Genomic DNA, 17,442 nt, shown 5'->3' with positions numbered 1-17,442 from the left:
AGATAATTTTGGAGGAAATTTAGTTTATTATAGTAATTTAACCTAATTTTTATTATTATCTTCAGCAAGTTAAACAATTGTATGAATGCATAATTCTTTTAATCAATTATGTAAAATTAATATTAAAAATATCAGTATATTATCATCATTATATTATCTCACAACAGGTAATATTTTAACGTAAAAAATGCTGATATAGCTAGAGTATTTTAATTTTAATATGTATATTTTTTTTCAAAATATTTCAAAAAAAAATATTCTTTAGAATTAAAGGAAAATTAGTATTTAATAACTAAAATTCTACTAATTATCAATCATTTTAATAAATCTAAATCATATTTTTTTTATTATCTAATAAAAATAATAGTCATTTAATTATAGGATGAATCATATTTTATACATTTAATAATTAATGGAAATCATAAACATTACTCAAATTTTCTGTAAGTCAATTTTAGTAGAAATACTGAAATAGACAAATAATTTTTTCATGAACCAAGATTTATCAGTGTTAATAAACATACCTACATAACTAATATGATTTACGTGAGTAATACTTTAGGAAAGTATCCGTGTGGCTAATTCTTTGTCCAATTTCTAGTATTGATTCTCGTATGATTAAATGTTATATATAGTAGTTTTTATTGTTTATGAGTGTAAGACTGTAAGATTAGAATCAAAACATTTTACTTAATTTTTTAATTAGTTTTAATTCTTTGACTATTTTATAGAGTGAGAACGTATTCTTTTTTTATTGAAATTAATTTTTTAAAATATAAATTATAATATTTTTTAATTTTTTATTAATATAGCCATACTCTTATTCTTTTGATCATTTGATAATTGTTTTTATTTAAAAATATTTATCTAATTTTGTAGCACGATTGTCGTCTTTTGTCGTAATCGTTTATAATGCATCACATTCATTAAATACTATCTTGAGTTGTAGTTACTGATTTGGGTTCTAATTACATGGATGTAAGAGTTCAATGAAGAGGCAATAAACTCTATTTTATTAAAGGATGGTTGGATCTACTTGTATATTATGACTAACCTAATAAAAGGTGAATAAAGTTAGTTTTCTTAGGAGGAGTTCGATTTTTTATTGAGCAATTATTTCAAGAAATTTGACAGACCAAGTTTAAATTCTATCTTCTATGTGCTTTCTATATTTTTTAGAAAATCTTTGAAACGGAGCATAAAATGAGATTGAGTTCCCTCATCTTAGGTTTAGTTTTTGAAGAAGTTTGTTAAACTTAGATATGCAATTTGAAAATTTGGTACCATGTTTAAATTTTCTATAAAAATATTTTTTTAGCATATTGTAATTTTTTTTAAAAGCTATCATCTAACTGGTGTGTCAATGCAAGACCATTGAGAAAATAAAAGTCAATTCGGTTTTTCGGTATGATTGTTCTATACCTTGCCGCATTACATGAATAGTGAATGCTGATGCTTACTTAACAAGAGAATGGTTTGAATTTGCATGAATTCAAAATGTTCAAGATGACGACATTATTTTATTTTGTTGTCGTTACGAAAATGACTCTAATATATATGAATCTAAGGTATAAATTTAAATAGCTTACATATTATTTAAATAGTTTAGTTCTAATATTAGGATTTGATTATATTAGTTTTAGAAAAATTTAAAAGGTAGTTTAAATTAATTTTTTATGTCTATTTAATTTGAATATGTCATTTTTTTATTTTTTTAATATGAATTTTTTTTTGTCAGTTTATAAGTTTATTTATATTGGTTTCTAATATAACTTAAAAAATTCAGTAATTAAGTTAAAAAATGCTACTAATAATAAATAGTAACTTAGTTTTTGTACACTTCTAAATTATTAAATACACACAAACTAAATCCGTGCAAATATTATTAGTTGTACTAAATTTTTTTTATTAATATTATAATAAAATATCTGTATAAAAAGGAAAAGATATATTATTAATTGTACTAAAGGAATTTATTACCGTTTTGCTTTAAACCAACCAAGCATGATTTTAATTATTGTTTTTAAAATAGCAATCAAATTAATTTAGCATTAATTAAAATTTTATTTTTCTATTATAAAGTATATCAATCCTACTATACTATCATGGTATGAATGCATAATTATTTTAAGGGGTAAGTATGGTTTTGGTCCCTAAAGTTTTGGTTCAGAATCGAAATCGTCCCTCTTGTAATTTTCGAATTAAAATTGTCATTAACATTTTTTTTTGTATTAAAATCGTTCTTTTTAATAAAATTTTTAATTTAATACCTAAACTACCTCTATTTTAATAAAAAAATAAAACAAAAAAAACAAAAAAAAAACACGTTTTGGGGCCACCATCACCGGTCCGCCCACGAGCCGCCGCCGGAACCACGACCAGACGAAGACGTCGCCGTTCATGCATTCTCCTGCCACTGCATTGGAGGTGGGGGAAAGGAACCACCCAGCTGCTGTCGCCGTTCACCTTCTGCATCTGCTTCTTTGTGCTTGAATTTGTTGATTTGACTTTGTGTTGGATTTGTTGGTTTGTTACTTTCTGTTTTTGCTTGTGTTGGATTTGTTGATTTTCTGCTTTCTGTTTCTGCTTCTCTGGTGGAGGTGGAGGTGGAGGTTGAGGTGGAGGTGGAAGTGGAGGTAAGGGGTGGGGGGAAGGGGAGACGGGGAGGGGGTGGGGACGCGGGGTGGGGGTGGGGGTGCGGGGAAGGGAAGACGGGGAGGGGGGAGGTGACGCGGGTAGGGGTGGGGGGAAGGGAAAACCGGGAGGGGGAGGTGACGCGGTGGGGGTGGGTGTGGGGGTGGGGTTGCTGGAAAGGGAAGACGGGGAGGGGGGTGACGCGGGGTGGGGGTGGGGGTGCTGGGAAGGGAAGACGGGAGGGGGAGGAGGAGGGTGGTGGTGTTGGTGGTGCTGGTGGTGGTGTTGGTGGAGGTTGTGGCGGTGGTGTTGGTGTTGGTGGTGGTGGTGGTGGAGGAAATAATTATGTTGGTAGTGGTGAGGGTATTTTTGTCCAAAAAAATAAAAAAGACGATTTTAATATGAAAAAAAACGTTAAGGACGATTTTATATCGAAAATTAGATGAAGGACGGTTTCGATTCTGGCGCTAAACTTTAGGGACCAAAACCATACTTATCCCTTATTTTAATGATGTAAGTTCAAGTTAAGAAATATTGATAGGGAAAAAATTATTATTTAAAAATAAATTAACGTATATTATATTATTATTATTTATTATATACCAATTATGCATTATTATAATTAATTGCTTTTAAGATATATCATTAAATTAATTTAGTATTAATTAAAATTTTATTTTTTTTATTTTAAAGTATATCAATCCTCTTATAATATTATTATATAAATGCATAATTATTTTAATCAATTACATAAAATTGATGACAAAAAATTAATATGAAAAAAAAACTATCATTTAAATTTTTTTATATTATTAATATTATAAATCAATCATGCATAATTATAATTATTTATTCTTAAAATAGATAATCAAATCTATTTAGCATTAATTAAAATTTTCTTTTTCTATTTTAAAGTATAACAATCCTATTATAGGGTAATGCTAGGGAGACAAAAAATACCATCAGAACTTGCCTTATTTAGCATTCATTAATTGTTGCAATAATTAATAAATGCTAAATAAGATAAGTTATGGCTGTTTTTGCCTAATTTTATTTGGTCACCAAACATTTTCGTTATACTATTATGTGCTTATTTGAGCGTTATTAAGTTAATAAAAAATAATTTTTTTTATTGAAAAAATATCCTTTTTTATATTTTAGTGTATTTAGTAAATTTTTAGTAGTAAAAGTAAAAATACTAGAAAAATAAAAAAAATCTTTTTTGAGAAGTTACAATTTATATTTTTTTTAAAAGATCTTTTTTCTTTAAAAAAAAAGATGTTTTTCACGTAATAAATAAATAAAAAAAAATACTTTTTTATTGTTATTCTCAAACATCATTGATAGATAAATTTTTTTTTACATGAGATATCCAAACATAAAATTACTTTTATTTTTTGTAAAATCTTTAAAAAAAAGATATTTTCTTATAAGTTCACCAAAATAATCCTATATTGTATGAATAAAGAATTATTTTAATCAATTAAGTAAATTAATGTTAATAAACATTAATATGAAAGAAATTTATTATTTAAAAGAAATCTGTCATATATTAATTAGATTATATATCAATCGTGCATAATTTAATTATTTGTTCTTAAAATAAATACTTATTACATTAATTAAAATATTTTTTATTTTAAAATAGAACAGTCCTATTGTTATTACTATTATATGAGTGTATAATTATAATTGACAATATTTTATGTAATTATAATACTTGGCGTAATTATCATTATTCTTATTATTTAATTTATTAATAAACAAAAACTAAATTCTTTAAAATATTATTAATTGTATTAATTTTTTTATTAACAACGTAATAAAATATCTATATAAAAAGGGGAAAATATATTATTAGTTGTACTAAAAAGTTTTATTAATGTTTTGCTTTGAAATCACCATGGATAATTATAATTATTTGTCCTTAAAATAACAAATCAAATTAATTTAGCATTAACTAAAATTTTTTTTATTATAAAGTATGCCAATTATACTATACTACTATTGTATGAATGTATAATTATTTTAATTAATTATTTTTAACAAAGTCTTCTTATTTTTTTTATTTGAGACTATATTTATTTAAGTACTTTTAAATCATTTGACTCGAACTCACATCTTTTAAGAGGCAACAATATAATTTCTATCTCAAGAAATAGACGGTTTCCTTTTTCTTTTTGTATGCGCTTTGACAATTCTACAATTATTTATTTATTTTTTTCAATGACCATATTAATTGACCCAAAAACATTACCCTTATCCATGATGAAAATTTGATGATATCTTAGCAAAAATGGATAATGTATATGCAATAAATGAGAAAACAAAATTAGCATTAAAGAAAAGTTTAATTAGTCTATTGGTCTTTATAGTTTTGCGAAATTTTCAATTAGGTTCCTATACTTTTTTTTTTCTTTTAATTGGGTCTCTGCACCAATTTTTTTTTCAATTAGGTCTCTCTTAGTAGTAATTGGCTTAATTGTATAGGGACCCAACTAAAAAAAAATTGATGCAGGGACTCAAATAAAAGGAAAAAAAAGTATATGGACTCAATTGAAAAAAGAATTTGGTGCAGTGACCCAATTAAAAGGAAAAAAAGTATAGGGACCTAATTGAGAATTTCGCGAAACCATAAGAATCAACAGAGTAATTAAACTTAAAAAAAATTTACCCGAAAATATGAAATAAAAAAATAGCTTGCACACAAAAAAGAAGAGAAATAATAAGAAGAATAAGAAGTAGAAGAAGAGCATTAGAAAGAGGAGAATAGATCGAAAATTGCAAGAAATTACATTACGCATTCTATGTATAAAAAAGTTAACAAACAAATCGTTACTCACGTTTATGAATTAAATAATTTCAAAATTTTTAAAAAAGGAAATAGGCACTAACGATTTCATGATGGTATAGATTTCAAACACATTTTTGTCCTACTTAAAATCGTAAGTCCCATTTTTTTATATTTTTTGTCCTATTTTAAAATTATTAGTCTCATTTTCTTAACATTTTGTCCATTTTAAAATCATTACTAACAATTTTTTTATTATATTTTTAATTTTCATATTGTTGCATTATACTAAATTAGCATAATATCCCTGTATTATACTCATATTTTGATAATATGTAAAAAAATTAGCCCACAGGAGTCGTATTAATAATAAATATATTATGCAATATTTTTAAACATTTAAATGAGAAGAAAATACTTTTGAATAAATATAGTTTTTAACGTGTTAATTAAGTTATTAAAATCTTGATTAATATGTTTTAAATTTTAGATATCTAAATATATTCATATGTTAATTTTTTTTAAATTGTTTTCTTTGCTTGTACTATTGTTTTGATTATATCATTATTATGATAAAATAAATAATAATAAGCATTTATTTCTTTTTTCGTTTGATGGAATACGTATTTATTTGGTTATTTTATGCTTTCATATAATATTAATTATATGATTATTATACGAGAATTACATAAAGGATTTTAGTGCCTACATGTGTGTCAGTTTTCAGTAAGAATGATTGATTAAGGTAGTTTGATACTTTGATATTATTTTAATTAAACACGTGGAAAATGATAATTGCACTTGCAATATTGATTTGCTTAATAGAGACAAGAAAGGTCACTCATAACTACAAAGATGCGACAATTATTAATGTATATATGAAATAATGAAAATAATAATTGTGATTAATATATTGTACTATCTATTTATCTAATATTATTCCTGACACTGTTTATGTCTACTTTTTTGTACTTGATCTAATTCATCCTTCTATTTTGACAAATACGTAGAATGTGTGATTTAGTAAAATGAGTTCATCTTTCTTGAACTAAATGTCAATGATTCAGTTATTATCTTAGGTTTGGAGAACTTTAAAAATTAACCTAATAGAATTTAATATATCCATCCAAATCCCAAAACTCATAGCAATCTTTTCCAAGAAAAAAAAATTCAAGTTAGAAGTTCAACATGTAATATTTTTTCTTAATTACGTTATTAATTTGTCATAATATAATTATAGCAAATTCTTCTAAGGATTCCATTTCTATTTATTATTATTATCACTATTTTAAAAAAAATTGTAAATGTATAATCATACATGATCACATTAGTTAAAAAAAAAGTTTTTTTTTTTTATATATCTTCATTTATTTATGAACATATTTTTTTTAGTTTTTCACCGTAATTCCAAGCCCAACAATAAGTAAAGAACTAATTTATTATGAATCAGAATTTTATTTAAAGGTTTGCTACTGATTATATAAAAATCATTTCCAAGTGCCTTGGGACCAAGGGCATAGTTTTGTTGGACCCAAAATGTCCAACTTTAGATACTATGTGAGAGCCTCATAATTGGATTTGGAAACCCCACCCCAATGCTTGTTCTCTTCCAAAGCAAACAAAACATAAACAAAACAAGAAGCAAGAATCAAGAAGATTTTACTATGTCTACATCAAACCATGCTGTCTCCTCAATGCAAAATGGAATAATGGATATAACACCATAACTACCTAGCTAGCTATGGCCTATGCCCATATCCTAACTACCAAATCAATCCATCACAAAATTCTCACACCCAACATTGAAAACCATATGTAGCTTCTCACAACCCTAGTCCCATGATCTTAACACATATGAAGACAATCTTAGCCTTAAAGCTAACACTATCCCAATTTCTATTAAACTTTGATGCATGCTTGGAGTTGGAAGGGTGAGGATATATAGTGGTAAATATTCACAAATAATTGATCACATAATTACTTATATCTTAATTTTTCCTATACAAAAAAAATTGATTAACATTATAATAAGACATAATTTACCGATTGACTTGATAAAATTTATCGAGAACGAAACATTATAATAAGATGGGTAATGTTAGGTAGACAAAAAAAAACAGCTAGAACTTGTCTTATTTAGTATTAATTAATTATCGCAACAATTAATAAATGCTAAATAAGGCAAGTTATGACTGTTTTTAGTTGATTTTCTTTTGTTACCAAACATTTCCGTAATAAGATATAATTTACTGATTAGATTGATAAAATTGATCGAAAATGAGAAGTTATTTAAAAATATAAGTCAATAACATTTACATATAAACGAATTTTTCATGAGATTATTTATAAATAAGAAGAAGAGAAAAAAGATATTTAGAATAAAAAAGAAAAATAATTTCTAATTAGCTTTTATATTTTAAAAAAGAAACATCAGAAATTCCTCTCTATTATATACTTCTGATTCCATAGTTTGTATCCCAAAACATGAACCACACACTCTCTAATAAAGTAGCCTGAAATTGAATTCAAGCTGTGGCAATCATAGGTTGAAAGCTGACCAATCAAGTGAATCAACACTAGATGCCATGGTATCAACCAATTAGGTCATTTTTGTGGTGTTAACATGTTATATATGATAGAGAAAACTTGAAATTGAACTTTTTTTTTTTTTTGCCGCTCACATTGTGAATCTGAGTTTCATTTAAAAGTTTGTCATTGGCTAACGGATTGCTGCATACACAAGACAAGATTCGAACTCTTGACACTTGTTTAAGCGAACAAGTGAACTGACCACTCGACCAATTCAAGTTAGTTGAAATTGAACTTAATTTTTATTTGGTGTGAAATGGTCCCATAAAGGGTGCAAAGGACCAAAATGTGTGTAGTCCACTCACCAACTAACAAAGACCTCAAACTCAAGTGTTGCTTGGTTGCTTTGCTTGGGGTTGTTGCCAAGACACAATTTGGAGAAGCATTGCTATCAAAATACATGTCCATACCTTAGTGGTACCAATCATGTTTCGATCTCAAATTGCATGTAGTTTCACTTCTCATAACGTGAAATTGAGCACGTTCTTTTATTTAATTAATCTTTTAATTAAGTGTTCTAAAAAAATTAAAAAAATAAACATTTTTTTCCTTTACATTCTTCTTCTTGTCTCCTCCTCTTCCTTCTTTTTTCTCTCTAATTTGGGTTCTTTTTTCTTCTTCCTCACTTCTTTTGTTGCTGTTTTTTCTATTTTTTTATTTCTCAATATGTTTCTTCTTCTTTTTATACAAAATTTCTATGTTTCTATGCAAGAAATTTTGTGTTGTCTTTTAAACATTTTGTTTTTCTTTTCCCAAATATTTTTGTATCGGTTATAAAAAGTTCTATAATTGGTTCCATTAAATTTGTGTTTCTCTTATTTTTTTTTAAAAAACACCCAATGATCATTTAAAGACTTAGTTACAAAAAACACTTATTCATAAAGCATTTCACATTTTATAATATTTCTCATAATAACCGTATTTTTTATTTTTTAAATTATTGAAAAATTAATGCGTCTTGACAAAATTTTTATTCTCTATTTTAACTAATTAAGTGTCATACTAATAATTTTGTGATATTTTAAACTACTTAAACCCATATATGTTAACCAGCATTTTCCCGTAAGGATTAAAATGAAAAAAGAAATAATAACAATTTGAACAGCTAATCATTATTTTATTCTAAAATAATCATTTTGCGACTCAAAAAATTTTAAATTTTGACAAAATGACTTCTAAAATATAATAATGTCAAAATGAGCTTCCAAAAATATACTTTGTTTGATAAAATGACTCAAAAATTTAGTCATTGGTTAATTTACTTAGTTAACCATTAAATTTTTTCATAAAATTATTAGTGTATTCTCATTTTTTCTTATGAAATTATTAATCTACCTTCTCATTTTCTCTCTCTCTCTCTTTTCAACCGTTAAATTTATATATTTTTTTTTTTGCATTGGACGAACGTGTTATAAAGAAATGATATAATGAATCAAGCCCAATATCAACTTCAACAATATCAAGCTAAGAGAGAGATTTTAATCCAGTTGGTGTGTGCTATTATTACTTTTGTTGTGTGCAATCAGATATCTAGAGAAAGTGGACTGGCCCGAGAGTCATTAGCGGTTTTTCGATTCCCAGCTATAGTTGGGTATGATAGAATCTGAATTGTGTGTGTGAGTGTCGTGTGTGTGAATGGATAATGTCTAGAATTGAAGACGTCCAATCTATCAACCAAAAAAAATAAAAAATAAAAATTAAAAGTTTTAATAAAAAAGTAAATAAATAAAAATAATTTGTACAAAAAAAATAAAAATAATTAAATATTTCTAAAATTTTTAAATGTGTGTGTCAACTGTCAAATGAGTTTATTCCATTTATTTGGACTTGACCATTTTAAGTTTACCGGTCAAAGGTTAATTATATATTAACTATATATTATAAAAATAAAGATGAGAATTTGAGGAGAGAAAAAAGATAAAAGAGAATAGAGAAAATAAAAAATACTTTTATTAATGATTGATATGTATATAGAATTTTAAAGAGGGTTATTTATAGTTAAGGGTCTAACTCCTAAGTGATTTAATTAAGTTGACTGATTCTATTTATTTAAAATTTAAAATTTAAAATGCAGTTATAGTTTAGAGCATCTATAACAGATATATTTATAACACTCTTTTTTGGATGTTTCTAGTGATAATACGTTAGGTAACTATCTTATTAAAAATTTTACCAGAAAAAATTCGGTGGGATAAAAATCATAGTTAAGAAAAAGAGTACAATCTGTATTACTCCTAATAATTACATCACTTGATATCTCTTAGTTGGCACATTCCAACTTTGTATCCTAACTTCTTAAATATTGAGGTAAATAGTGCTTTAGTGAACAAATATGCTAAATTATTATTGAAATGAATTTGCTAAATATCTACATCACCACTTTGTTGAAGATCATGAGAATAGAAGAGTTTTGGTGAGATATGTTTTGTTCTATCTCCTTTTATGTATCCTTCCTTTAGTTGATGTATGCAAGCAGGGTTATCTTCGTATATCATCGGTAAACCACACATATCGTGAACATATTGGATGATTGACCTAAACCCAACACATTCTCGAGTTGCTTCACGAATTGCCAATATTTCTACAAGATTTGAGGAGGTTACAGCTATAGTTTGCTTTGTTGAGCGTCAAGATATAGCTGTTCCTCTACTTATGAATAGATAACCTATTTGTGACCTACATTTTTGTGGATCAGAAAGAAAATATGCATCTGCATATCCCAACTAATTGAAATGTTGTTTCATTAGAGTAAAATAAGCCCTTATCAATAGATCTTTGAAGGTATCTTAATATATGTTTGACACCATTCCAATGTCTTCTAGTCGGATAAGAACTAAATCTCGATAACAAATTTACTGAAAATGCTATATCTGGTCTTGTATTGTTAGCGAGATACATTAGTACACCAATAGCACTAAGATAAGGTATTTCAGAACCAATGATCTCTTCATTACTTTCACAAGGTCGAAATAGATCTTTATCTATATCTAATGATCTCACTACCATTGAAGTACTCAATGGGTGCGCCTTGTCTATATAAAATTTTTTCAAAAGTTTCTCAATATAAGTTGACTGATAGATGAATATACTATCTTTCAAGCGTTCAATTTGTAAACCAAGGAAAAACTGTCTTGTCAAGATCTTTTATTTCAAATTTCTCTTTTTAAATAATTTACAGTTTTTGGAATCTCTTTGAATGATCCAATGATGTTTCAATCATCAACATATACTGCAATAATAACAAATTTGTATTCAAATCTCTTTATGAACATACATGAGTATACACGGTCATTTTTGTATCCATCTTTCAATAAGTATTCACTGAGACCTTTATACCACATAAGTCCAAATTATTTTAATCCATACAAGAATTTTTGAAGTCTTACTGAACAAATTTCTGGAGAATTATTATATGCTTCAGGCACTTTGAATCCTTCAGAGACTTTCATATAAATTTCTTTGTCAATTGAGTCGTATAAATAGGCTGTAACAACATCCATTAGACGCATGTCAAGTTTTGTATGCATTGCCAGACTAATAAGATATCTTAATGCAATTGAATCTACCACAAAAGAACATGTTTTCATATAGTCAATACCAGGTTTTTGTAAGAATTCTTGTACTATTAATCGTGTTTTATATCTTTCTATTTCATTTTTTTATTGCGTTTACGCACGAAAACCCACTTGTATGCCACTGGTTCTATACTTTTAGGTGTTTTAACTATAGGACCAAAAACTTCATATTTTCTAAGAGAAATTAATTCAGCTTGAATTACGTCTTTCTATTTTAACCAATCATCTCTCTGTCTATATTCTTTGACAGATTCTGGCTGATGATCCTCATCTTGCTTTACTAATTCAACAACAATATTATACACAAAAACATTGTCAACAACAGTATTCTTTTGATCCCATATTTTTTCGGTAGTGACATAACTTATTGAGATCTCTTCATTTTTTGGTACCTGAACCTCTTCAGAAGTTTCATCAATATTTATGTCTCGGGATCTCCTTTTGAGTACTTGCCTTTATATTATAACCATCATGATTAACTATCTCTCTCTGTTTTTGGTAATTTTTATCCTTAGAATCCATTGGTCTTCTAGCGTGGATTGCTTTCATTTGTACTAACAACTTGTCCTTCTGAGACCCTTTTTTTTTGCTGGTGTATTTGCAACTAGAATGTGAGATTTGGTTACTCTCTTTAGGTCAGTAAATGCATCTGGCAATTAATTTACAATATTTTGCATATGAATTAACTTTTGTACTTCTAGTTCACATTGTCTAGTGCGAGAATCTAAGTGGGATAATGACAATGTATTACAAGTAATCTCCTTTTTCAACTGCTTATTTTTTCGCCCCTAATTTTAGAAAAATTATTTCATCAAAGTGACAATCAGAAAATATTGCCTTAAATAAATCACTAGTCGTGGGTTCAAGATATTTTATAATTGACAAAGATTCATACCCAACATATATTCCCAATCTTCTTTGAGTCCAATTTTTGTGTGTTGTGGTGGAGCAATTGGGACATAGACCGCACATTCAAATATTCTAAGATGAGAAATATTTGGCTCCTAACCGCAAGCCAATTGTAATGGGAAGGATTTAAGATAACTTGTTAGTCTAATACGTATAACTGCTACAGCATGCAAAATAGCATGCTCCCACACTGAAACAGACAGTTTAATTCTCATAAATAATGGTCTAGCTATTAACTGAATGTGCTTAATTAATGATTCTGCTAGACCATTTTGAGTGTGTACATGAGTAACAGGTTCTTCTATTATAATTTCAGTTGACACATAATAATCATTAAATGCTTGAGATTTAAATTCACTAGCATTATCAAGACGTATTGTCTTTATAACATAGTTTGGAAAATGAGTTTTTAATTTAATTATTTGAACTAGCAATCTCGCAAATGCCATATTGCGAGTTGATAGTAAACAAACAAGGGGCCATCATGAATATGCATCTATTAAAACCATGAAATATTTAAACGGCCTACATGGGGTGAATGAGTCCACATATATCACCCTAAATACGATCCAGAAAAGATAGTGATTCAATCCCAATTTTTTTTTTGTGATGGTCTTGTAATAAATTTTCTTTGAGAACAAACAGTACATACTAGTCATGCGAAATTGTAAATATATTTATATTTGTAAACTTCTGATTTATTATGGCATGTGATTCCACATTGTTAATAGTAGTATAGTACAAACCAAAAGAGAGAGCGGGTAGTTTTTCTAAGACACATTTTTTTTTCCTGATTTTATAGTTGTAATATAGAGATATTCATTATTTTCTTCTCTTGCAATTTCTACATGATATCCATTTTGGCGGATATCTTTAAAACATAGTAAGTTTCTATGAGACTTACTTGATAGTAATGCATTATTTATAAACAACTTGGTTCCTTTATGCAATACTATAGTAGCTCTTCCGGAGCCTTCAATTATTTTTGCGCTACCAACAATCGTACTTACATTTGTTTCCTTTGTAACAAGAGAGATAAAATATTTTTAATCTCTAAGTATTATACGTGACTAATGACCTTTTAATCCACATCGATAGCACAAAATTTTCACATTATGGCTCAGAGCACGCTTCTCATGCATGTTTATTCCCTGTTATGAGTGGGAACCCTATTGATCCATTTGCCCCGTCCACGTCCACGGCCACGACCACGGTTTCGACTGTTATTCTGGCCATGGTTTCTTTTAGGTTCACGATATACCGCATTCACTTCAGGGAAAGCAGTTGAACTAGTAGAACGAACTTCATGATTTTTCATTAACAATTTGTTATTTTGTTCTGCCAATAGGAGACAATCTATTAGATCAGAATACCTTTTATAACCCTTTTCACGATAATGTTGTTCTAACAGTACGTTAGAAGCGTGGATTGTGAAAAAAAAATTTCATTAAGTCCTCATCTGTGACTTTTTTGCCACACAATTTCAGTTGAGAATTTATTTTGAAAAGTGTAGAATTATATTCACAGACTATTTTAAAATCTTGTAGTCTTAGATGTATCCTCTTATGACAAGCTTTAGGCAAAAGAACAGTCTTCTAATGTTCATATCTTTCTTTCAAATTCACCCATAATTCTTGTGAATCTTTAACAGTCAAGTATTCTACTTTTAACCCTTTTATGAAGGTGATGACGTAAAAAAAATAAGTGCCTTAGCCTTATCTTTGCTTGAGGATTCTAGTTCTTTTTTATATAGTATTCTCACCAAGCTTTTTGGATACCAAATACATTTCAGCATCAAGTGTCCATTCTAAATAATTTTTGCCCATTAAATCAAGAGCGAAAAATTCAAACTTTTACAAATTTGACATGATAAATCTATTAACAAAATAAATAAAAGCTAGTAAATAATTAAGAATAATAATATTAATAATTCATATAAAAAGAAAGATAAGTAAAAAAAAAATAAACCAACTTGTTTCAGGAAATTGATAAAAGATATTATTTCTTTTAAGATAATAAAAATAATTTAAATAAATTATTAAATTATATATTCATTGTTGAGAATGAAAATAAAATTATGATACTAACACTACAGGTGCTATATTTTCACTTAAAAAATAATATTTTAATGTATATTTCCTTAAAAAAATTATTTATCATTCACTTTAGAAAATAATTATTTATATAATTAATTATCATTCACTTCAGAAAATAATTATGTTTATAATATGATTAATTATCATTCATTTCGAGAAATGTTATCATTCATTTCGAAGAATGATATTAATATTAAAAAAATTATTATATAAAAAATAAACAATCTAAAATGAATAAAAGAAAAAGGTAAGAACCAAAAAAATTAATTATAAAATAAACAAGAACGATGATAAATATAAGTTATAAGCAATAAAAAAATTATTAAATAACGTGTTTGCAATACTTTGCCAAATTTTTAAAGAATTACAAACAAAACAATTATTGGTGAATGAATTACGTAGTCAAAAGAAATAAGAAAAAGAAAAATGGGTTGCTTGCATTGCATAAAAAAAAAAAATTAGTCATCAATGTGTATAGGTAACACAGGCCATGGCATAAAAAAAATTACATAGCCATAAAAGACGATCACATGTCATAAAAGACGATCATAGGCCATGATATAAAAAAATTACTGTATTGTATAGATGATCACAAGCCATGGCATAAAAAAAATTAGAAGAATAAAGTGGATAGAAGAGAAAAAAAAATTATTTAGCCTTAGAAGGCATCGTGTTATGAAAATAAATATGTGGAATGTTAGGGACCAGCAGAATTTGTAATGTTTAGCTATTAATTAGCCATCATCAATATTTTTAATGATGTGAGATGACATTTAATAGTGTAGGATTAATCATTTTTCTTTTGATGGTTAAATGCTGACCAGATTTCAACAAAAATGCTAGCCTCCTAGACTTTCTCAATAAATATTAGGGTTGAGAGGGGAAAAGAAAGATGAAAGAGAATAGGGAGAATAAGATATGACTTTATTAATGATTAATATGTACATAAAATTTTAAAGAGGGCTATTTATATTCAAGAGTCTAACTCCTAGCTTATTCAGCTAGATTGACTGATTCTATTTATTTAAAATTTAGAAAAAAAGACAAATTAGTCCCTGACTTTTTACTCCGCGGACATTTTAATCCATGACCATTAGAAAATACTTTTAAGTCCCTGACGTCCTTAAAAGTTGGACGGATCAATTCCTCCGTTCATAAGCCACCGTTAGACCCAACGGAAAAGACTGACGTGGCTCTCCCTCTACTTTCCTGGCATCACAGCTTCCCACGTGGCACGTTAGTGGGATGGAGCTTTTGAAAAATGGACACATAAGTCCCTGTTGCTCAAAACGACGTTGGATTCTAATTACATGGGGCTATGCCGTTAAACAGGTGTGGTTTGTGCTAGTTATGAAGTACCAAATGTTGATATTTTTTTTTAATGAATCAGGTTAACCAGTATTTCAACTCTCACATTAGAGAAATTATCTTATGCAACAGTATATTGGAGTACATGAACATTTTGACTTTGAGTGTGTTTGAAACATGCAACTAATTTAATTTTAACTAATTAAGATGTTAACTTTCCAAGTAGCAAGATAGGTAGTTAGATCCTACCAGGTTGTGTTAGTGAAGAAGTAAAGAAGCAAGCTTTAAGTTGATAATCTTGAAGTAGGCTTCTGCAACAATGCAGTGAGAAAAACCTTAGCATTCTTTTCCAGCGGCCCACTTCACCTTCTTATAACCTAATTTCCCAATTAATGGCGCATATAGGTCCACCCCTTTGCTAAAGAATCTGTCAATCCACAAGTACCCTCCACCTCTCAAAACCATATCCACATCAAACAGCAAGAACTCCATCATTGTCACCAGAATCCACCGGTTCACGGCACACCCGCACCGCACAAGGTCCACCGCTCCGTCGAACACCGGCAGCCACTACTGCAGCGGCACGTGAAGTGGCACAAGCCCCTTCAGCGCCACCGCCTCGCTGTATGGTGCACCCACACTCATAGTCGGAGGTAGGGTTGAAGCCTAGATTAGGGTTTTGGCGGTGGAAGCAATCGAAGGATTTGCAAGGGTAATAGTCCCAAATTACAGAGGAATCGGAGAGTGAAGAAGGGAAAGGGTCTTGAGGGAGAAGGGATGAGGGTTTGTGCGGCGCGGTTCGGGAGAAGTAGCGGCGGCGGGGGAGGGGGTGCCAGCCACGGAGGATAAGAGATTCGGCGAGCGAGGTCGGAGTCGGAGGGGCAAAGGGAGAAGGGAGTGTAGGACATGTACTTGTGGAGGAGGTCAGGGTGGTTATGGCAGGAAGAGGCTATGGGTTGAGGTGGGGGAGTATAGGAGTAGATCTGGTTGGATGGTGGAGGAGGTGGTGGTTGTGTCAGTGGAGTGTTGGAGACGCGTGAGGTGGTTGATGGTGGCATGTATTGTGTGGAGCTGGTCGGGGACGAGAATGGGTGGTTTGGGGGATTTTGGAGATTGGAGAGTTGAAGAGAGGTGATAGAGTGAGAGGATGTTGGTGGCCACCATTGCCATCAGAAGAACAAAGTTCAGTGTCATTATGGTGAACGCTAAAGCTATTTTTCAAAACGACGTCGTTTTGAGTCACAGGGACTTATGTGTCCATTTTTCAAAAGCTCCATCCCACTAACATGCCACGTGGAAAGCCATGATGCTAGGTAAGTAGAGGGGAAGCCACGTCAACCTTTTTCGTTGGGTCTGACGGTGGCTTATGGACGGAGGGACTGATCCGTCCAACTTTTAAGGATGTCAGGGACTTAAAAGTATTTTCTAATGGTCAGGGACTAAAATGTCTGCAGGATGAAAAGTCAGGGACTAATTTGTCCTTTTCTCTAAAATTTAAAATACAGTTACCGTGTAGAGCATTCATAATAGATATATTTAT

The 17,442-nt window shown here is 29.1% G+C and overlaps 1 pseudogene; it reads right to left on the bottom strand.

Moving 5' to 3' along the window:
• Positions 1 to 16,186: 16,186 nt before the first annotated feature.
• LOC148573205 (putative methyltransferase At1g29790 pseudogene) lies at positions 16,187 to 17,111 on the bottom strand (annotated as a pseudogene).
• Positions 17,112 to 17,442: the final 331 nt, after the last annotated feature.

The sequence above is a fragment of the Arachis ipaensis genome, chromosome B2, assembly GCF_059453495.1.
Source record: "Arachis ipaensis isolate K30076 ecotype BB chromosome B2, ASM5945349v1, whole genome shotgun sequence".
NCBI classification, from domain to species: Eukaryota; Viridiplantae; Streptophyta; class Magnoliopsida; order Fabales; family Fabaceae; genus Arachis; species Arachis ipaensis.
This window is presented reverse-complemented; position numbering and strand designations above follow the sequence as displayed.